Source organism: Dromaius novaehollandiae, chromosome 5, assembly GCF_036370855.1.
Source record: "Dromaius novaehollandiae isolate bDroNov1 chromosome 5, bDroNov1.hap1, whole genome shotgun sequence".
Classification (NCBI taxonomy): Eukaryota; Metazoa; Chordata; class Aves; order Casuariiformes; family Dromaiidae; genus Dromaius; species Dromaius novaehollandiae.
This window is the reverse complement of record NC_088102.1, coordinates 15,931,824-15,954,828: the sequence shown is the minus strand read 5'-3', so window position 1 is coordinate 15,954,828 and position 23,005 is coordinate 15,931,824. Positions and strand designations below refer to the sequence as shown.

The 23,005-nt window shown below is 39.8% G+C and overlaps 1 long non-coding RNA gene across 1 annotated transcript in view; it reads left to right on the top strand.

Annotated features, from left to right (window-relative positions):
* LOC112989900 (uncharacterized) overlaps positions 1-8,220 on the top strand; it is a 40,444-nt gene extending 32,224 nt beyond the window's left edge. The window contains exon 4 of the long non-coding RNA XR_003260944.2: positions 8,166-8,220. This is a non-coding gene — a long non-coding RNA (uncharacterized LOC112989900). The remainder of the gene's footprint in view (positions 1-8,165) is intronic.
* Positions 8,221-23,005: the final 14,785 nt, after the last annotated feature.

The window sequence follows — 23,005 nt, the reverse complement described above, 5'->3', positions numbered from 1 at the left end:
GGCTTTAAGAGTATAGAACGATATGGATGCCCCTACAAATAACAGTGCACATATATGTACCGTGGAAAAGCATGGCTTGGAAACAACTCTTTACTACCCTTCACTTTGAGAGGATTTGCTAAATTCTAAACCTTCAGGATTTACTGTATTCACATTTTATAGCTTCAACAATAGGCATATTTATTTGTTTTAATGAAACCAGAGATAGATGAACATTCACATGACTCCATGACCTCAAGGTTTAGGAAACACTCCTTCCTCCTATGAGATTCTAATCTAAAGGGACACAAGCATTTAGCTTCCACCCTACCTGAGTATCACAGCTGTCTTTTTATATTCCAGACTCTTCTATAGACTCATTTTTTCTATAATCGCTATGGTAGAGGTCAAAAATAAATAATACCCCCCCGTTAGTAAATAAATAAAAAAATAAAAAAATCTAGTCCAATTAAACAACAACAACAAAAATCCCCCCAGATCATCTTCATGCTTGAGCTCTTAACGATATTATATATTTTCTGTATTTGTCCTTCAGATGGCATGATCTTCAGAGTACTAGTTTAATTTCTGATTCCTTCAGTGGAGAGTACATGGTCAGCATATAGCAAAAGAACACATAATAATACATAGATTTGTGGTAGATGCAGAGACACACACTGCATATGCACTTAAAAAGCTATACATCTGACTGCATATGTATTTGCTCATGCACACAATCATGCAATAAACAAATGAGGACAGACACATGCATATGCAATACTATCATCATAGCGTCCATCTCAGGATAATACAAATTGATTTTTTTTTTTAAGTTAAAAAAGGATACCAACAATCTTAAATTAACTCTTTCCCAATAATAAAAATGTTACTATTAACATGGTATGTTTAAATCCAAATGGACAAGTGTATGTACCCTTCTGCCCCTTTCTTTCTCTCTCACTCACTCTGTCTCTGTCTGTCTCTCTCTCTCTCACTTTACCTTCCCAACGGCACTATTTTATTTCAGAAGAAAACTTATGAAAATTGTTGAAACACACACTACAAAGCATTTGCTTTTTTTTCTCTCTCCTTTTTTTTATTTCAGCAGATAGCCCCCAAAAAAGGCAGGGATGTCAAAGGCTTCGAGTCCCCCCTTTGACATTCACGCAGTGCTGAGAGTCAGCCGGGGTCTCAGCTCTGACAAATTTGCATCTCTTTGAATGTGACGCTTGAAAAAAGCCGGAGCTGCTAGATTAAATTTTTTTTTTTCCGTCGAGAAAATGAGAAAAGCCTCTATCTCTCTGCCGAGTCTACTGGGAAGATCTTTATTCTGATTCTTGTTAGAATTGTTTATCACCCTGACAGACCAGACTCGGACGAGATAAAGGCGCTGCTCCATCACGGGGCCTGACAGTGGTAGGACATGCAGAGAAATGAAAGGAGCAGGGGAAAATATTATTAATAGATGCCGACTTGATTTGCCTCTATGGCACGTCAAGGAAGGAAGGGAGGGGGGAGCCACGGCTTGATTGCAAGCCTATGAAGTTCTGTCCAAAAAAGAAGCTATTTTTCATTAAGTGATAGAAGGGCTTTTTTCATGTTCTTTCCTGAGGAGCTGATAACTTATGCAGTTTATTCTAACCCTGCTGATTTCTGTCAGGGAAAGAAAACTCCTGAAAGATGGCTCCAGCTCGTCCTTTTCAGAGAAGGAGGCTGCCTTGTCAGAAATGGTAGCAAAGCATTAAGGGTTGGGCCGTGGCTCCTGCCAGGTCCCGTGGTCCCCCCTGGGTGTGCAGGTGGCTGCGAGCACAGGCTGCAGGCAGGCGGCTTTACGTGCCCGCGGTAGCACTCCTATGGAAAGCAACACAGCGTATGTACCAACAAGTGCTTGCATGCGCACACACGCACACTGCATATACTGGGTTTTCGTGTGTTTGCCTGTGAACCCAGAAACATCCTTTTTGATACTTAATGACTCTGCAGCTAGTAAAGACTGCTCCTATATGAGCATGTGCTGAATTTGAGAACAGGAGGCTAGGTGCGAACTTAGATCAGCCTAATTCAAAATGAACGTTAAAAAATAGCCGGCTCCCTGCTACCTCCTGCAAGGTCTTGAATGGAAATGGTATTAGCAATAGCCAAGTCAGTGGTTCCCACAGGGATGCTGACTCTGCTGGGACTCTGCCTCTCCTACGTGTTCTGGCAGAACTGCCTCAACATGATCATTATTACTATTAGGCTAGATTTTTTTTTTTTTTTTTTTTTTAAATCAGGGAAAGTAGCAGTGAGAAATACCGTTTGTGTGCATCATGGCCATGTTATCATTATTCTTGGACTTTTCACATATACAGCTCTGACCATTTAGGCCATTCACTGCAATCATAGTGTTGCATGAACACAGTTCCTTACTGTAATTTCCTTGTCCTTCTCCAGAAAGGACTGTATTTGATCACTGATCCTCTCTGAGCTTCAGGTTTGGTTTTATTTAACTACTGGAGAAACAGTTTCCCCGGGGCAATAGACATAGGTCTGTTTATGTGAACCTGCTCTTCTAGATCACATCCTATAGACTCCATCCTACAAGGTGCTGAGCATCTCCTGAGAGGTTATGAATGCTGCTTGGCTCCCTTTGGTATCAGGAGGATGGGAGGGCTTAGCAACTCAGGGGAATTACTCAGCACATTGCTGATGGAGAGGAAAGTAGCTTTTTTCTGGAAAGCTCATGGGTGGTTTCAGTGCTAGACAGGTCTCTTTCTTTTCCTCATTCAGATTTTTCCTAATGACTTATTCTCTTTGCTAAGGCCAATAAATGCTTCTGAAATTCCAGATCTTTTCCATTCAGGTGATAATAAAAGGGGAATTACTGCTTTTGCATGTGAAAAAAAATTAAATGTCACTAGGTACTGGGTCCACACAGTGACATGTCCATACAGTGCTAATCTTCTATTCCTACTGCCATCTGTTTTCCGTGTTTACTGTATCATATGTAAAGCTAAGGGGAAAGTGCTTCATTTTTTTCCCAAAGAGCTTGAAAGAGACCTGAAGTATCCATCTATCTAATTAACTCTCTGTCTCGTCTCTCCTGTACACACTGAAGCATAGTCAAGTCTGGAACTGATTCATTTCCAAATTTAAATGAAGATGATGCAGGATGTCTGCTTGGGGGAAGTCCTGAAAGGTCTTGCTTGCATAACAGCAATCTTAATAAATACTCAGCTGCTGAGGGGTAAATAATTGTCCAATTTGGGGTTAGGAAAGATTTTTACCACAGGAAAGATTGTCAGGAAGCTTTCCATTTCCCAAGATGATCTGGGCATTTTCATCCAACAAATTCCTTGATGTGCAGCAGGGGCCTACTATTTTGCTGATCCTCCTAATTTCTCCTGAATGCTTGCTTTGATACATTGTGTCTTTTCTACTAGATCCAAAGTGTCATGGACCACCAGGCAGTGTGGTATGCCTGGTGGCAGAGTAGGATTATGGACTGGTCTGTGACATCGTTAACTGTATGCTGATAATTGTATGAGACTGGATGTGATAACCCAGTTATCCAGCTGTCTATTCCTTACTGTATTGCACGAGAATCCTTATGCAAATCAGTTGTATTATTCTTGGATTTAAAATTAAGGACATGTTTAACTACTTCTGAATGATACTTTAGTATAATTTATTATCACATAATAGCAATAATTAAATGAGAGGGTGCTTGAGAACTTGACCAGCAGTATGGTGGGAGAACACAGCCTTTCCTGAAAACATCCCAGGGAAAGCAGAGGGGATCTGTGGGCTGAGAAGGGGGAAGCAACCATTCTAGGTAAAAATGCTGATGTTTTGACATGTGAAAAGAGGCAGTGAAAATATTCAACTTGTATCCTTTCTACATCACCTGTTTTGTTTATTTAGGGGGCTAAAGTCTGTGAATTCCTTGTACATGGGTGATTTGTTGTGGCTTCAGGGTCTATGCAAACATTTTGAACAATCTTATTATTGGCTGCGTATGAGGACTCTTCTGTCAAAGCCTAATGGCCAATTATATAGAGAGCTCCATTTATTGATAGTAAAATGATAGTATCAGGTGAGCTCAGGATCATGTTATACTGGGTTCTGTCCAAAGCATGCAGTAAAAGACAGTCTACACACATCAGACAGCCAAAGGATGGGAGAAAAGAGGTATAATGAGCTTTTTGTAGCTCAGGATCTGAAGGGTATTGATACTGAGTGGCCCAAGATGACACAGAGAATTGAAGTGAGATCTTTTAGTCCTGGTTCAATTTCTTAACCTCAGCCCAGCTCAGGGTGGGCTCAGACCTGTTCTGGCTGAGCCACGCTCGCTGTATCACATTCCATTGTAATACAGACATGCAAAGCAATTTAAAAGGACCCCATTTTTTATGACTGCAACTAATTTACCCAAGTTCTGTGAGAAAACATCATGACGTATGTAGGGATTTGCCTCTCTTTTTTTCTAACAGCATTTGTTTATATTGCTCCAGTGAGAAAGAGGGATAGTGTTAATGTAACTTTGAGAGAGGCGGCTGAGTTATGCATCCCCAAAGTCCTCCAGTTGCATAGTTTTTGAAAGTGGATATATTTGGCAGGCATTCTCTTTATTCAGCCATGGTTTTGGCACATGCCAAAGTACAGAGGTTGAGTGAGCAACATATAGCAATTTAAACTGAGAAAACAGATGTGGTTTTGCATTTTGGTATGTGTGGAGTTTCAAGCTACCATGAAAATATCTTTGGGTAATCAGCACACCCAAACTGCCCATTTCTCATGTTGATACCTTACAGCTATGGCACAAAAGGAAATATTGTACTTTGTTTTGGTTTTGCATTTAATTATGTTCCTCCAAGTTAATTCAGTCTTGTCAGTAATTATAATTGAATGGTGAATTTCAGAGGATCCATTTTGTTTCAGATAATCATCCAAAAATTTGGGTCCTTGTATGAACTATCCAGATCCTTGGATGTATAAGGCAGGAATGAGAGAGGGTGACGTCATAAGATTGTTGGGTAATAACTCTATACACCCAGACAGAAAAACACAGAAGAAACCATTTTTCTTCTGGTATTTCAGTACTTCTAGTCCTGAGTAGAAGCCAACATAACGTGCAGAAACAAATGAAATAGTGAGTTAACTAAGCAGTGTTGAACTCTGGAAAAATGCTTGCTTAGAAATCAGTTCAAATTTAGACTAAAGAGCTTGTGAGTGGAGTGGGAATTTAATGTAAGGAATTTAAGACCTGGTCCCATATCACTAGCAAAATTCCCTTGACTTAAATGCACGTCAGTTCAGGTCAATAAAAGGTAATCGTTTTCTGTGATGATAAATAAGAAACCCTGAATAATGTCTGGAATGTGTTCCTTGCTATTTGTCTGAATTAGGTAAGGAAAACAGTGATTTTTGCATTGTTATACAATCTCTTACTAGATCACATTAAGTGTGATGGTTTCAAGTTGTTAAAGAAGGAAGTTAGGGCTATTAAACAGTGATTTTTATGTAATTATAGAAAACATATGCATTTGTACTTTGTGCTAGTTATTGGTTTGCTAGATTTTTTACAAGGTTGTGTGGAAATAGTACTGCTAACATGTTCATGGCACTAAATTTTCAACTGAAAAAGCAATTGCAGATTGCTTCAGGGCAATCTGCAAACAAGGCTTAAAAAGTAAGAGGGAAAGTAGTTGTAAAGTTCTAACTTCACTTGCTGGCTTCAGTAGAATGCATTAATCTGCACTGACTATCCAGCTGGTCTGCTATTATGAACATTTCTTCTTTAATTCCTATCTACTTTAATCAATCTGATTTGTTTTCCTGTATAAAGTTGTGCATATATGGTACTAATTTATAAATGGAGCCCTAAAGGAATTCATTAACATTGTATTTTTAATATCACCTGTTAGTAGAAGGGAGTTAATAATTCATAATCATTTATCAACAAATTTCACCTTTTTTGTCTCCTGCAAAGGTCTGCAATCGGATTGCTAGTTTGGCAAAAAACAGTGTCAGCAAAAATGCTTTAGCAGATAATTTTGCCCATTTCTGACATTTGGAAAACACATTTCAGTAGCTGTAACAAGCATCACCATCAGTCACAATTGGCTACTTGAGTCACATGGCTTCAGTTCTGCAATTGCAAGTTCTAACAATGCCAGTTCAGGGAAATGTATGTACAGGTCCATCTGTTTTTTGCAGAGCCTGAAAGAAAGTGCTTCTGGGATATCCTGATCAGAGACAAGATCCTGGATAAGGACGTCAGTCCTCTCTTTTGGTTCAAGAACTCATTGCAGCGTGATTTAAACTTTGTTTCTCCACACATATCAAAGTACAACAGGTCCTTAATTTCTTTCCCAAAAGAACTATGTTAGGATGTCCGATCTGATTTCTTAATGATATCCGCAAGATACACCTTCCCATTCCAAAAATGGCATAAATGAAGAACTGTAAAAAACTCCGTTGAAAACTGTTTTCAGTATCCATGTAACTCTACTTCTAAATTCATCAACTTCATTGAGGAAAGACTGACAATACTGTGTGCTGGTTTTGAGGGGGAGCAAAAGAGTGAGGGAGAGCTGTCCTTTGATATTGGTTCATATTCAGGGAACAGCCTGGGTTAATAATTTAAAGGTAGGAAGTTAATTTATGCATCCCTGAAATCCTCCTTTTGTGCAGTTTTAGAAAATGCATACATATGACAGGATATCTCATTGTTCTCAGGATGTGTTATCATGTATATGTGGAGTAGCTTTAGTGAGATATGAAATGCAAATTTGCCTCACTTTGTTCTTGCCACTTTTATGAATATTAAAAATATGGATAAAATAATTGTGAACACTTTTTGGAAAAGGTCTTTAGCTCCTAATTTCAGTGCTATAAAGTTTTTATATTGGTGCAGTAGAAAAAAAATTGAAAATTTTACCAGCTTCTATTGCCACGAATGTAAGAAATTTAATTGAAAATTTGCATTTTGAGTAGAGTTTTATGATGGCATGAAACCCTAATGCCAATAAATAGAAAAACAGCCTCTCAAGCCAGAACAATATAGTTCATTCAGGTTAAGTCAAACAAAACATCATCATTTACGTGTGTTTAGACCAGCACTAAATTCCTTCAGCACCAGGTTTGTAATAGAGAAAAGGTTAAGGAAAAGCTGATCCCCGACAGATAAGGCAGTTAGCAACACATGGGGTAGCACCAGCCCATCATTCTGAGTGTTATAAGACTATATCCCTCATAACACCAATCCATCTTGATCTTCCCTGCTAAGTGGATTGACTTGATGAGAAGCCTTTGTGTAATACAGTTTCTACTCTCGCTAGCAGATTCTTAGTTGTAAGGGTGGCTCTACGACTGCCACAGTGCGCCTCGTTTGACACTGTTAAACACTACCTTTGTAAGCTATTCCTGATTATAGATATATGCTGAGTAGTGCGCCAGAAATTGAAGCTGTGTTAAATCAACAGAATAGACTTGTTTAAAATATTGTGGGAGACCAAAAGGCCAAGTCATTATTTTTGCACATGATTCTTTAATGTAAAAATAAAAAACCAGAGACTTTGCTTCCCCAGCATTCATTGATGTTATACCTGTGCATTAAGTGCAGACTCAAATACTTCATATTGCAAGACAAAGAATTATGGCGTAAGTACTAGAACAGTCTATTGCTGTGTATGAATATGGAATTGGTCCTTTAATTTAAAAGCAGTGTATTGAGGAAGCCATGAACACAGGATCATTATGTTATTTGTTTATATTATTCAAATAAAAGCATGACTAATATTCAAAACTAAGGCTACGATTCTTCTCTACTTTGACTGATCTGAAAGCTGGATCTGTTTCAGGAATCAAACATCTTTTCCTCAGTGCACTTTTGGGGCTCAGATTTTAGGCTGCACTTATGAAGCTCTTCATTAGCATGTAGTGACTTTGCTTATTTCTATGACAAAAGGCTGATAGTCTGCACTAATGGCTTTGGCTGACTCAAATGTTTAGTTTGCACGTGACTTTGACTGATACGCTGAGGAATTTTAGCAATGCAGGAATGCAGGTTGGTCATGCCAGGAGATAGACAAGCATGCTTGTCCCAGATCCTATATGTCTTTACTTCCGTGAGAGTTTCCTCCTTTCTGAGGTTGGACTGTTCTTCTATCACAGTCTGTTTCCATTCTGTTTTCTGCTAACAGAAATTTTAGACTGCAATCCTCACAGCCAGAAGCTCCTCTCTGGACAGGTAGCTCTTCTGGAATGTGTCTTCTGATATGAAGTCAATCCTGAGTGTGAACAGACTCCTTCTCTTATCCTTGAAGAGAAAGATATTAAAGGTATGAAAAAACCCTTTGTTTCCTTTGAAAATCATTAATATCCAGGACTGGAAATTTCAACCATTTGGCTGGTTACCCACTTTGTGAGCTAAGAGAGCCACTGCTGCCTTGGACTGGATTTTTTTTTTGTTTTAACCTTGGGGTAATGCTTTCTCTCTTGAGCTTGCCTTCCACAGAAAACTCATGTAAACCTTATGCAAACAGGCTGTCTCTTCTGACATCTCTGACAGATGTCAAGTCTTGTGCAAAGCAACCATTTTAGATGATAGCAACAACTGCATGTGAACTGCACACCACCTTTTATTCCATGGATTTGGATAAGAGAATACATGCCCTGAGATGTAAAGATGGTGATGAATCACAGATAAAGTGGCACAGATAAAGTTCTGTGCTACTGCAGAAGAACTTGCAAATCTTATAAAACTTTGTAGCAACAGGTGCCAAACAAGAGGATAGGATTAACTGGACAGTGATCCAACATGCATCTACACACAAATTTGGAGAGAGAATCATCAGCTGAACTTAGGTCTAGTAGTTTGGGACTATTTTTCCTGAGTAAAAGGGATAGCGATTGAGGGATGAGTGTTGCTACTTATCCAGCTCTGATTTGGGCAACCGTTTTCGAAATAAAAAATTAACATTTTTAAGTGTGAAAATAAAGCGTTTGGCTCCTATGGGCAAGTGGAAATGATTTACAGGGAAAAGGGGTGGTCATGCAAGTTAGCAAAAGTTTTTGGTCAAAAGGATCACACCTCTACAAAAGTTACACATGTGCTTAAGTACTTTGCTTGCGTTAGGATCTGCCCATTTTGTTTCTCAGCAGGAGCTCCACAAAACCATGAACATGTGCTAAGGCAGAGAGGCTATTTTTTGCTGGTAGAGATGGCACAATACAGAAGTCTGTTTCACAGCCAAGAAGATCGACTATTAGTGGATCTGAATGGAGCTTTTGGAGGTTTGTATGACAGAGGCCTTCAAAGCATATACATTTGGTTATTTAAAAAAAAAAAAAAAACACGGAAAGGTCACTATGTGAAATGTTTCTTCCTGTTTTAAACCCAATTCTTTTCCTGGAGAAAGTAATGTGGTCTTTCATATACAAGAGATTCAGGCAGGGGTTTAAGCTTGGCTGTAGTTTATAGGCAGGTGCTTTTGAGTGTATTTAAAATAATATAGAAAGAAAACATTTAAGAATTCCCTTCTGAAAATACCTGTCTTTTAAAGTAAGATGGCCTTAAATAAAAATCTGAAGCCCTTTGAGTGTAATGAAGCCCCTTTACTTTCCATTTCATTTTGATTCCTCTCCACCACATGCTTTGAATCAAAAGCCTGAGAATTTCAGTATGGGAGACTGAAAAAGAAATTGATAAAAAAAGTAAAAAGCCAGGCAGTAAGTTGAATTCAAAGTTTGTCTATCTGCCTGTCTTTGCCAGGGGTTGATTGAAAGGACTGGAAAACAACTGTTCTTTTTGTCTAAAAAAAAATGGAGAAGAAGGAAAGAAAAGCTCTCTGTATCTCTGCAGCTCCAGGAACAATTATATATACACATATATGAATACACAGAAGTATAAAATACGTGTGATGTTACATTTCAGTTTGCAGTGGTGTTATAGTACTGTATAGATGGAGACATAAACCTATCAATTCAGGTTTTACTGCTAGGAGTGCCAGATGCACTGTCCAGGAACTCACACATACCAGCCTATGCCACCAACCCAAGAGGCCATGTCAGCTCTTTCCTGTGCTGCTTTCACAGTTTTCTCACTTGATAGACTCACGTTCCCACACTGTAAGTGCCATGGCCTCCCTCTGTGAGTTTCTTGCTTTTGATAAAGATGCCATTGTGTTTAACAATGCTTATGTTTCTTAAGAGTTCCCGTATCGGCTGTAAGAAGCTCTTCAGGTGCTGACCTAAAACAGATGCCATGGGCGCTCTTTTTTTCTACCCTTTAAATGTTTTAATGGTTTGTGTGTTTTAATTTTACTAATCACTTAGCCTTCTCATTATATCCCACTTCTCTCTCAGTTGCCTGCAGCAGAGACAAAGAGAGATAACCTTTCCCTTTCTCTTTTTCCAAAGGCAAATTAGAAGGAAAACACATTAGGAAAGGTAGGTAGCTACAGTGTGACTGTGGGCAACAAAGCTTGCTCTGCTTTGCAGCTATCTGTCAGCTCTGTTTCAAACATCAGACAAGAGGGTTGTGCTCTGGTTGCCTGTCTCCTGCTTGGGGAGGTGCAGTGGTCTCTGGTTCCACCAGTGTCACCACTGAAATAGCCGTGAGCAAGGCTGACAGCACGACCCAGAACAGTGGCTGAATTTATAAAGATCTCAGGATGAAAATAAAGCGAAGATAGATCCATCTTCACTGTCTTCTGAAAGACAGACCCAGAAAACAGATCAAATTAGATTGCAGGAAGACTGGAAAGCTGGAAGGCCTGTAGTCTAGATTCCTGACACCATTAAGTATTATCCTATGTTTGCACAGTTTTTATCACCTCTCCACAATGTTTCAGTTCAATTGTAGAAAATACAATGAAATAAAAACCATATGTTGGGATTTTAAAAGGCATTCCTGTTTTTTTGTAGCTCTCAGCTAAATGTTGTATTGATGACTGGCTGGTGAAGTTTGATGTACTATAGTTCAGTCCTCTTGAGTCACGGAAACTTCACAGGAGTTATTCTCCCATCAGAAAAGGGTTTTACACCTATTACAGAACAGGAGAATAAAACAAAGCCCGTAGACACAGTCAAATCCACTAGGCCATGAGAATTTTCCTTCCCCTCAATGACACTTTGCGGTGGCTGTGGGCAGCAGATTGTGTTTGGATTGTCAGGGAAACAGTCGGGCCATTATTGTTGTTGTTTAATTTTTGGTGTGTGTTTTTTTTTTCCCCTAGTCAAAGTATTAAAAAAAAAAAAGTTGATTTCTTCAACAAGCAGCTGCAATGACAGATGGCTGATGAATGCACTACCAGCAGTTCCAATGGAACTCGACTCCGTGGGAGTCGGGGCACCATGCACCTTCCAAAGGGCGCCACGGTAGTCAGTTGGGAAGGGGAGTGAGAGTCAGAATTTTTAACCATGGTGAAAATGTACTGAAGGAAGAGAACATGATGACAAGGGGTGAGAAAGGGAAGGGAGTGATTGAGATCCATCCAGCTGAGTCTTTATCCCCAAGGATGAATTAAGATGAAATAGGGGCCCAGAGCCATAAAAACTTCAGGAGTACTTTAAAAATAATGCCTCCTCTGCTAAAACATATCATCTTAGCCACCCACTTGCCATTAGGCTTTGTTGATCTTTCTTTCCTAGCCCCCACATGGACTCCTCCTCTCTCTATTCTTTCTACATTTTTTTCTCCTCTCTTTCCAATTCCTTCTTTTCCCATAACTCCCTCTTCTTAGCCTCATAACTTAGCCTCAGGAAATAGTGAGGCTGCTGCTGTTGTCAAAACTGTTCAGTTCAGTCCCCCTCCCTTTTCTGTCATGGACCTGAAAGATTTTGTCTTAATCCAGTCCTGTTAATGCGAAGAAGTTTTGTGCAACTGGGCAGGAGGAGAAGTGAAAGAGAAACCTTGATAAAGTTTAAAATCTCATTTCTCAAACAATAGAGATGGAAGGTGATGGACGCTTGTAGAAAGTGCTGGAAAAGCTGGGTGCTGCTCCTGACTTGGCCTCAGCCTGCCAGTTATCACATTCATGGCTACTCACAGCTTCTTGTTCCAGTTCTTTTCTCCTCAAATTTCTGTAAAGGCCAGCCTGCTTATTTCTTTCATCGTTATCTGTCTCCATAGCTAAATGAGATATTGCCATTACAAAAGCACCCTCCTTCAATCTTCTCTTTTGGCCAAGTGTTCCTGCATGTCAGTGTCATTTTTAAGGGTCACCCAGAGACTTCCCATGGGATGACATTGGTTGTGGCTCACCCTCATGGTTCACTCCCAGGAACATTCCCGCAGGCTGGCCATAGCCGGCCCAGGAGCAGAGGGCTCTCTGGTTACCATCGTTTCTTCACTGCCCATCAGATGTCCCCATGAGTCCTCCCTAGCTCCCCAACACCAGGCAATTTCCAGATCAGCCCCGCCAGGAGATACCCCTGCCTTACCCTGTGATCTGCTGCGTACTTTTAGTTTCCTCCCTGCCATGGTGTTCAGACTTGAAAAGAGGGTTTGCCCTGGACAGTTACCATCTGCTTGTCCAAGGGTACCCCATTTAAATGGTTGGTCATCAAAGTTTAATGACACTGTTGTTAGCCCTGTGCCAGGTGTAAGATTTTCTCCTTTTATCGCTTCTGTGTTTTAGCAGAAACACAGCAGGGAAGGAACGCAAGCCCCACACTGAAAAGGGATTCTGTAGATAATTTTCTGCATCAAACAATGTCATAACTTGTAGCATCCACAGCCTGTCACGGTGCCCACAACAGTGCAACATCCCTCTTTCTTCACCTTTCTGTGTGAAGACTGAGGTGAAAGGAAAAGAAGTGATGGCAGCTGGAAAAGCAATAGGGGTTTGCAACAGGGCGGTGAGGAAACAAGGAACAAAACTCACGAAGCAGGAAATGTACTGTGTAAACATAAACAATAGCAGAAACCAAGACACATATTCAAAATCTATCTATCTCCAGTGTGAATCAATTATGTTATATATGATGAATCAGGGGAGGGGACTGGTGAGAGAGAAAGGGGACCTATTATTATTTTCAAGTCAAGTCAACCAGCCAAGTCTGCAAACAAAAGCATTTTCTGCCTTCTTCTCTCTGTCTTGTTGATGGCCTCCCCTCGTCTCTCTTCCTTGGCATATTTCCTGCAGTTTCCCCACCCAGCAGTAGTTATATACATCTGAATAATACTGCAGTTCAAACACCAAAATAAATGTTTTCCTATGGTTTCCTAATGTCTTTTCTATTTCCGTGTATTCATAATCTTGACATAAGCAGTGCTTATCAAAGGGGTGTACTATATTAGAAAACTCAAGCGTGAGACTGTCTACGTGTGTGTGTGTGCGCGTGTGCACGCGCTCACGCATACATACATATATGTGACCAAGGAGGCAAGAAAATATTGTAGATGAGTAATGAAATAGTGATAAGTATTTCTTTTATACCTGTAGTTGTAAAAAGAAAGAATAGATTTTATTCTTGTATCTGCACATCACTAACTAGTACTAATGCATAGAGAGTTTTTTTCCTCAATCCCCCAAATTATAAAGTAGGAAATGAAAAGGAGGGGAGGAGAAAGAACTGCTGGAAATGATTGTCTCTTAGGGTGTTCTTTAGTAATGAGAAAGGATCCCCATTTTGAACTCCTGATTCTTTGCCAGAGAACAAAAACCTTAAAGCATTTTGCTACATTTAATTGTATTACTCTTCTAGTAATCAATAAAGATAGAAAAGGATCATTCTATGTACAATATGAAATCACACAGGGTCTGACTATGTAAAGATAGATTCCACTTATCTGTCTCTAGGGGTAACTTCTCTTGTAGTAGAAAACTCAATTTTTATTTGGATTTTAAAAATGTTTCAAATTATCCAGTCAATGTTACATGCATATTAAAAGATTTATTACCAAATAGTCTCATCTTGATGTACTGGATCTATGCACCCAATTCCCAGTAATGTTAATGGAACTGCATCTGTAAATCCCTGCACATCATAGCAAGACAGTACCCATAAGTATTTCAAATACATAACTATCTGGATAAATAGCACAAAGATTAACCACTTCTGGCATTACTGTTTCTTATTCTTTGTAAAAATGTTGGTCTCATCTTTCTAAGGACTAAGGCCAAGATTCCCCACGCTTCAGTTTAGGCATTTACTGAGACACCTAAATTCAGAGCCGCAGCACCCACTCTAATTGAAAGGGAGAGCGAGAGGGATGCCTCCACAGGGTGACTCAGATTTAGGTGGGCTGAATCATCCCCAGAGGTGCCTATTCCTCTCCACTGACTATTAACTGGGGGTGTAAAAAGAGCCATTAATTTGAGTACCTAAATGTAGGTAAGTTACATCAGGCCTTGCAGTGTTAAAGCCCCCTTCCTGTCCTCTGCTCTGAGGTGATTCAGGGATCCAGCTCACACAAGGGCTGTTTGGGAGTAGGCTGTTTGCCTCGTGCTGGGTTCCCTATTAGCCCTTAATGTTAAAGGTGGGAAGAGAGATGGAGAGAAGGCATCCATCCCACCTCTCGCATACACACCAATATTAAAACATCACATTTGTATATCAAAGCCAAACTTTCAAATGTGGGTTCCTGGAGTTTTAACCTTAAATCCAAAGGTGGATTTCATAAAGAGCAACTTGGATTTCAGTGCTCCAAAACTTGAGCTTGGATTAATTATCTAACCTTAGGCATCTATGTTTTGTAATGTTTTGGTCACATTTTAATATTAAGAGAAAACCCATGCAGTATTATTATTAATAATATTAATAGCTCCATTAATTAAAATCCCTATATATCTGCCAAGGTAAACTGTAATTAAAGTAAAATAAATATACTAACAACATAAGTTAAATAAATAGACACGTACCATGTTAGATTTCAAAGCAAACAAATGCGTGTTTTAAAGTGAAAAGAGGATGAGGTAGAAAAAGTAATTAAAGTGGGGCCAATAACTGTCTTAATTATTAGAAAAGAATGTGGCTGCAATAAAGCCACAAGCAGTGCTTACTGCGTTGAAAGATGGGTGGGGCAATTAGAGTATGGACATACTCTAATACATAGAGCATGGATAAATAATGATAATTAATAATGCCACTTCTGAAACTTCCGTTTCTTATCCCTAGATCTGCAAGTACCTCACAAAAGAAGTATTATTAGCCCCATTAGGCAGCGGAAGGAGGAAGAGTAATGAAGTGCATTGGCCACTCAAGGATATGGCTGCACAAACAAGTTACTGCAAGTTAAATTAGGGTGTAGACTAACAGAGTCAGCTGCTCTGCTCTAACCCCCTGTTTGCCTGCTCTCATCCTGCGGCAAGTGAAGTCCAGCCTACCTCGTTCAAGTGAGATGGCTAAGCATCCTCTCACAGGCTGCAGGAGGGAAAAGCAGGTACCCGGTGTCGTGATGTAAAGCCACACGGGCTAATCTGTATTCGTGAGGCGCTCTGGTAACACCGGGATGAGCAGGGTATATAAATGGAAGGGCTGAAGGGGAAGGAGTGATGTGGTGGGGGTGGTGAGATACGTGCAGTTCAGTGCAGAAGAGCTGAAATCTGGTGCCGATCGGCGATGTGACGGTAGGGTTCCAGGAAAAGCAGGTGGCGTGGGAACGCAGCTCCCCATTAGGACAAGGCTCAAAGCGACCAGCTTCAGTCATAGCCAGAGCCCATATTATTTAAGGCTTTAAAATCAAAAAGAGCCAACTTAAAATCAATCTGCCGCTTTAGAGGCAGGCAGCATAAAGCGTGGCGCGTGGTGTAATGTGCTCCTGCTGGCTCCCAGGGCTGCGCACACGTGCTGCCGCGTCCGGGCGAGCGGAGGCAGCGCCGCGCAGCCTGTCTCTGAGCGCCGCTGAGAGCGGATTACAATAATTGAGCTTTCTGGTAATAAGGTCTACCCTGCTATATTTGTGATACGCATGGGATAAATTAAGTACGCGGCCAGTGCATAACTGGAGGGAGCTTGAAGGGGGGAAGAGCCTCTTTGATACCAGAAGCGAAATCCTGGCTTCAACCTGAGCCGTGGCAAAACTCCACTAACTTCAGTTTGAGCCGATGCTTGCCAGGGACTTTTCCAGGATCACTGTGGCCTTACAGAGTACCAACATTCAGCCAGCTCACCACCTCTGAAACACATTTCTTTGACATGCAAGGAAACATAATAGAAATAATTTCAGCTAGTTCCCTCACCCAACACCTGCTTTTGCCAATTCTGAGAAGAAACATCACCAGCTGCACGAGGACACTCCACTCCGCCCTCTATTGCTAAAATAGCAATCAGGATGTTGATGACACGGGATTACACTTTCTGAAAATTTCTAAGGTATTCGATCTTTATTTTATTTTTCGTCTCTCTAGATCCGTTCCGAATTTACTGCATCTCTCACATTGTAAAATCCATGGGAAGACTGACACTGAGACAGGATTTTCCTAACATGAGTTTTCCTGTGGCTCATTTTCAGTCAGAAAACCCTCTCCATTTAAAAGCACAACCACTTTGTCCAATCACAGCTAATAGCACAAAGCATGAGTCAGAAAATCTTTAATTTTCAGCTCCCTTCCATGAGCCTCATATTTCTTCAGCTTCCAAATCAGGCAAATGTCTACACACTCACTTGGTGGGGAGACGCTCTACGGAGACGCTGGCTCTTCCTGGCTCGCTCGCTTTCTCTGACTCACCTCCCTTTCTGGGAGCTGTTTCCTGATTGCGGCTTCATGCAGTAACTGTACTTAGACAGATCCAAAGGGCTGCAGATGAAGAGAAGAAGGCTGTGCAGGGGACTGCTCGGGGGATTGCTTCACTGGTAGAGCGAGGTCGGCAGCTCCCCAACGCTGCCTTGCCTGCCACTTACCTGAGGGTCTCTGTGTGGGCGATGGAGGGAGACAGGCCCCCACGTTGGAGCTCTGCAATGCCCTGATGCCCTCCGCCAGTGCCCACCTTCCTCCACCGGAGCCCTGGCAGCCGTGCTCTTACATCCGAGTTCTCTGTTAACAGCCTTAACTCTAGGTCACGGGAGTCAGAGAACCAGATGACTTTACTGGCTTAAACTAGGAACTTAGGGGCTTTAGTCTTGCTAAGCTTAGGTGGTAGCAAGGTAGGGATTTGAAGATCAAAAATTTAGAGTTAGGATTTAGGTATGCATGCTCCTTTTTGGCTAACATCATTTGCTGTGTGAGAATAGGTATCTCAAAATTCTGTGGTCTGCTGTGTCAGCCACAAATTAGAAATGGAAAATACATGAAAATAAATTATTCATAAATATGTATATTGTATATACAAATTTGTGTGTACATGTGTGTGTTTGTGCACCTTGAGTAAAACGCACGATTTTTGCATACCTAAAAAAGCATTTTTTAAAAATGAACATATGATACTCTATGTGAAGTCTCCTGTCATAACAGGAAATCGTGCAATTTCTGCAGAAAGATTTTATTTAAAAAAGCAGAGTGCATCTCATTGACCTACATTCAGCTTCCCCAGCATACACTGTACCTGCAGAACTTTTCTGCAGAGATACATTGTAGATACAGATCAAAGGGAAATGTTGGTGTCAAAATTGTCTAAATGTCCCTTTTTGGGCCTGAAAACCTGTATCATTGCCATGCATTTATACTGACTGTGTAACTTTAATCAACATGTAAACTGTTCCTTGGGCTGCTGTCTTTAAAAGCTAGGTAGGCTGTACTTGAGGATAATGAATGTCTGTATCTATAGAGCAGACAAACGAAGCGCTCTGTTGCCCCAGAATGAAAATGCCTGTTTTTTTAACAGCTATCCAAAATACATTGCAGCATATAACAGTAGCAAAATAAATTTAGTGTCTGTGTTAAAACTGCTATAATCCACAACCAGCTAGATTTATCATATTCAGTAGGTACCCTCATTGTTTTGTACAGCATTTCCTCCCTTCTTTAAAAATGGCCATGAGGGTGTTAAACATTGCCCATTGGAGTGCTGGATTTTACTGCCTGAGCATCTTTCTACTCTGACTTAGACTGAGACCTGTCAACTCGTTTCCCACAGACCATGTTATAACGGGACTAGACTGACAAATGTGCACTGTGGGGGCGTATGGAGTGTGGTGTGCGGCAGTGTGAGAGGAGGGGGCTGCGGGGAGCGAGGTGCTGTAACACCGACCGCAGTGGTGCCCGGCTTTTTGGCATCGCGTTCCCTGGTGAGGGTTGTACAGCGACTTGCTCCAGGTCTTATGCAGTGCCTAAGTCGGTATCAAAGAAATGGCGTTCACAAAAAGCAGCATGCAAAGAGAGGAAGGGCCTAAATTGCCTATTAGAAAAGAATAAGCATCTAAACTGCAAGGTATCTACACTTCCCATTTGGAGTCCGTGTCCCTGTTGTGCATCCAGCTGGTTGTAAACTGTTGTTACTTCAAGTGCTTACACTTTGCAAACACATAATCTCTGTAAGATTTTTTTTTTCCTATTAGAAGACTTGAATTACCTTTATGTGTGTGTGTGTGGTTTTTTTTAAATTTAACATCCAGAAAATACTAAACCCCAAGATTTTTGTTCTATTAAAAAATCTTTTGATAGGGTGGAATATTTTCTTTTCCCTTCTATTTTCAGGGATTTCTTTCTTCTGCATTTTTGAAAAATTAACAAGATAAGGGAAAAGGAAAATAACAAGATATTGCTCCCTCCAAAAATAACTACTTCAGTCTATAGAAAATTATTTTAAATATGAAATGTTTAGGAGAGGAAATGTCCTAGAAAAATATAACTGTGAAATGATTTTTTATCACAAAATATTACCATTTTCAATCAACTGTAATTGTTACCAATTCTATGGACCTGTAAGGCTTTGGAATGCAAATCTGAACTGATCTGAAAGCATCCTGGAATTTAGTTTTAGAACAAATTCTGTAGCTGTAGTGTTGCATTCCTGTCATGCTGTTCTCATAGGCTCGTAGGCTCAGCCAATCTCTAAGATCTTTCATTAACCCTTAATCTGTCCCCAAAATCATAATTTCTTTTTTTAATAGAGTAGGAATTATTATTTTGTGCTACTTGTGCATGAAAAACTTTTAAATAAAATAAGTTGCCTTGACAGTTCTCTCTTTCTACACCAAGTACTACAATTTCCTCCCCTTTGCCCTTAAATGCCTGTTTAAGACAGCTTGAATTTCTCTTAACTTTCTGACGGCTAGTCAACTAGACAAGTTTTATGCTCATTGAACACAATTTTCATTGAACTTAATCATCAGCCTCTTTCATGGATTTACATTAACACATAGGAAACTTCCAGAGCATGCAATACCTTTCATGGGAAACTCCGTAGGTCATGTTGGCTGTAGGTAGTAACTTCTTTATTCTTTTATGAACTTTTCTTCATCACTCATTATTGCCAGTTACACAATATAAAGACTAACATAGGATCTGTGCTACCTCTTACCATCGAAGGGGTGGTTGGGGGGCGCATATGTTCTGGGCAAAGCACTTCACATGTCTGTAATACATATAGCTAATGTTGCTTGTATGAACTGCACAGACAATTCCAGGCGAACCAATGACGGTGAATTTGCTTTGATATACGTAAAAGAAACTCTGCCACTAGATCACAGAATCACAGAACAGCTGAGGCTGGAAGGGACCTCTAGAGATCATCTAGTCCAACCCATCTGCTCAGGAAGGGTCACCTAGAGCTCCTTGTCCAGGACCGTATCCAGATGGCTTTTGAATATCTCCAAGGATGGAGAGGAATGGAGGAACAAGGATGGAGGAACAGGTTGCCCTCTCCTGGGGGCAGCTGTAACCAGCTGTAACCATTCAAAAACATGGCCACAAGAAATCGGGCCATGAGAAACTATGAGATTGCTTTAAAAATGTTTCTAACACCATGATTATTGTCAGGTAAGGTGCTCCAGTGAGGGGATTATCTGTTGAAAAGAAAAGGGTTCGTGGCTATAGGGTGCCATTCCTTCCTGTGCCTCTATTGGATCCATGTCTCCCATCAGATCATGCTGAAATGCTATCCATTTTTTAAGGGCCACAGGGAACTCTAAGAGGAATGGAGTAGTATTTCTTTTCATTCACTGCTTCTTCACTTGCTTGCTAGTCACAAATCCATTGTGCTTTTGGTTCAGATTCCCTTTGCTGAGTATTGACGGCCATCATTGGTAATGATCTTATCATTAAAGTACCATTGAGTGTCAGTAGAGGTGGAAATATTCCAGCCTACTCAGCTGAAACTTTGGGATAAAGTGCGATAAATCTGTTCAAATGACAAATACCTGTTTAGTTACCTGTAGTTAAGGTTTTTAAATAGGCTTATAATATGTACTTATTATGAACGGACAATACCTTAAGAATTTGAAATTTCCATGGATTGGAGGAAAGAACAGCTGCATGTCTCTCTGTCCAGGAACAGTATGTACTTTTATCATTCAGGAAATACTAGAAAGTCCACCCTCTTTATGCCATGAATTAATGAAGAGAGTTGTCTTTTGGGGACTGGTATGTCTTTTTTTATTATTATTTTTAAAGTTATCAGCTAATCCCAATCACCTTAGTTCTCTGAAATTTTCTGAAAAAAAATATATTTTTAAGAAACTGCTGAATACTTACCCCCTGAAAACTATTCCCTATAAACAGCCTTCTGCTTGGCCAGCCAGAACTAAGCCACCTGAATCTCATCAATCACTCTTAAAAATCTTGATTTTGGGCAATGACTAATTAAAGGAAAATGGCCTCTCCAAAACTGGTTGATGCCAATGGAATGGACCCAGTGACTTCAAAGGACTTTGGACCATATGCATTTGGCTGCCAGGAGTCACATTCCCTTGTTTTGGTGTATTCTGCAAGTGATAAAATTTAAGAATTAGAGCACTGTCAATATATGCTATAAAACCACATGTCCTTTAAGAGGATAATGCTCCGCTAGACCTTTTGCCACAAATTACTCTGTATAATTGGACCTAAGATCACAAAGAGTGCACATTTACAAGATAAATTGAAAATTAATGAACAAATAATATAGTAATTACCAAATCCTTATTATTTGAAGAATATACACACTATGGGGTCTATTTCTTCCTCGATGAGCATGTGTAACCCCCATTAATTTTAATGGGAGTTAAGCGTGCACATCAAGGAGAGAATGAACTCATGATTTTAAAACTGACTACTAAGATTAAGACCTGCACTTTTGGCTTTGAGTTGAGAATGTGGCATATCTTGTGATATTTATCTCTTTTTAATTGTGTATTTGTAGCTGAAGCAATTTGCAAATCATTGTTATCCCTATCAGTACAAGGCAAAGATAAATTGCATTATATACCCTACTTCTTGGACTCCTTGATGTTCTTTCTGATTAAATTGAACTGTACCAGCAGTATCATAATTAATAATCTATGCTGATCAACTTGGCAGTGCTAAGGCTGCTTAGTATCTGATGGCAATGAAAAATTGTTCAAGCAAGGTGTGTCGTTTGTTTGTTTCTTTCACTAATGTGAGAAATGCACAATTAATAACAGCGAGTCATGGATACTGCCAGATAATGTGAAACCTGCAGTTTAGGCTTGGGCAAGGGAAAAACAAGTTTAATATGACCTCTGAGCTCATTCATGAACTATGATGTTAAGCCTATGTAGAAAGGATTTTCTTCCTTGGAAAGAGATTATTAGACTCTCAGATGGAAACTTTTGGTCCCAAATGAATTAGATACTGGTGGCAGTTGTTTCTACATCTCAGCTCAGGACAAGGATATTTCCATTTGCCCTACTGCAGTTGTCCATTAATAAGTATCAGTTAAATGGCTTCTCCAGTTTTCCACAGCATTTTTGATATTGATCCAGGTGTCTCTCCCCCTCTTAGGTCAGGAACTAAAAGTCTTTGTAATGTGCAAAAAATCCATGGTTTAGATGTATACAGAGAAAGAATTTCTAATTTATTTTAAATTAAAACAGTAAAAACAAGTTTTTGATTTTTTTTAAATAAATGTTTCTGTTCAATTTTTATACTGAAACAGAGCATTATGCTAGTGGTGAAGAGCTCAGAAGTGTTACTAACAAGGTGGTGACCAGTGTAATTTTACTGTCAAACATGAATGAACTGCAAAAAATAAATAACAAAATAAGTCAGTGAAACCAACTTAAAATTTCAAAATTCTTTGCCTTTTAATTATGTAGGCCATTTTTCTTGTTATAGTTAGAAAAATTTCTCTGGTAACAGATTGCGGTAAACATGATTCTTTATCTGTTGTTTTCCAAAACCACTGCAAAGTAGAATCACTTTCCATTTGTCTGATCATATGGAAGTAAAACTGAAGGAATATACTTGTGAAAGCACATGTCTGGTGGTATAAGCGTTCAAAACCTATTTAAAATTTCCTGTTTATTTTGATCATCTATTCATTTAATATTAAATGTTTCAAGCTCTTGCAACTTCTGGTTGCCATTCTCACAGTCCCATTCATCTATGACCACAGTTTAGTACCTTTTCAAGCTGGAGAGCCATGTCACGGTCAGGAAGTCCTACATCTCAGCAGTGGAAATCAGCCGAAATAATTTAAACCCTATCAGCCGTATATTTTCCACACCAACTAGTCATGGAAGGTGTCTCCATATTTGTGCACACGGTACCACCAAAGGACACCATCTGCAAAACCTTCAGACATCTGAAATGGAGGTGCTCAGTATCATTAGTAGGTTATTACAATGCTAAACTAGTCCCTTTTTGTCATCTGGTTATAGAGGATACAGCTGAGATAAGTGAGCTTCACTGTTTTGTTACTTCTGTCAATCAGAGGATGGGAACTTAGACACTGATCAAAATGAGAGCATTTCGAGTGACATCTGTAGTAACATTTGAATAGTGAGTAATGTGGAAAGGGTTGAGAAAGAAATCTTTTGAGTATTTTCAAGAGGAAAAAAATAACTCTGGACTATCAAAATGAGGGTTAGATGCAACAGTAAAAGAAAATCATAAAAAGACACCCAGAGCAACCAATATGTATTAATCATTCTGAAACAGGCAGTTCAAGATGTATGATAGCTATATTGGTGGCTTGCACTTGTATATTCGGTTTA